Below are 839 nucleotides of genomic sequence, written 5' to 3' on the forward strand. Positions count from 1 at the left end.
TGACCAAATGCTTTTTCTTGTTCACTTGGTCGTTAATAATTCTTAGAGCCATTTCTCAAAAATTTCTTAGAACCATTTCTCAAAAAATTCTTAGAACTGTGTCAACTTCGTTTTCTTTTCATGTGTAGAACAAGGTAATTGATTGTTGTTCCAATCATCATAGTCTCTTACATTTTTCTTTAAATTTATGGGAAAAACAATCATTTCATGTAGTTTCTACTTTGCACCATCTTACCTATCGAAGTTGTTGCATTACTCAACAAATTGAACCTGGTTCCTCTTCCCGAGTCCAATCGTGACTCTAGATCAATAATAAGCAGTAACCCAGTGAACTACCTAACTCACCCTTCCCAACGGGAAGCCACCCTCCCCTCCTTATGTAGAACAAAAGGGGATTTAAGGATGAAGTCTGAGGACAGGGAGAAGGGGGAGTGGCTGCAGTGTTGGGGATTGACACCTTCGCTTTGGACTTCGTTGGTGGTTGCCGCCCAATCTCCTCTCTCAGGCTGTTTGGGCTGGTTGTATCCGTTGGAGCAAATGGACTATAAAAAACTTCCGAAGGAGTGATTTGTGGGTTGATATAAATAGCTTCTTACTACTTAACAATATCTTCTTCTTTTTTCAACCATTTTGATTTTTTTTTTCTTGTGTAAAATCATTGTTTATGTATAGAATTTTAAACATCCTCAAAAGTAAAATGAACTTATTTTTTTTATTATTTTTTGTGTGGGTAAGGCCTAATTTTTTTTAATGGTAGCAAAAGGTCTACATTCTTTTTGGAATTCTATATATACATGCACAAATGAAAACAAATATTTTTACTTATAACTAGTCATGTG

Source organism: Prunus dulcis, chromosome 1 (assembly GCF_902201215.1).
Source record: "Prunus dulcis chromosome 1, ALMONDv2, whole genome shotgun sequence".
Lineage (NCBI taxonomy): Eukaryota > Viridiplantae > Streptophyta > Magnoliopsida > Rosales > Rosaceae > Prunus > Prunus dulcis.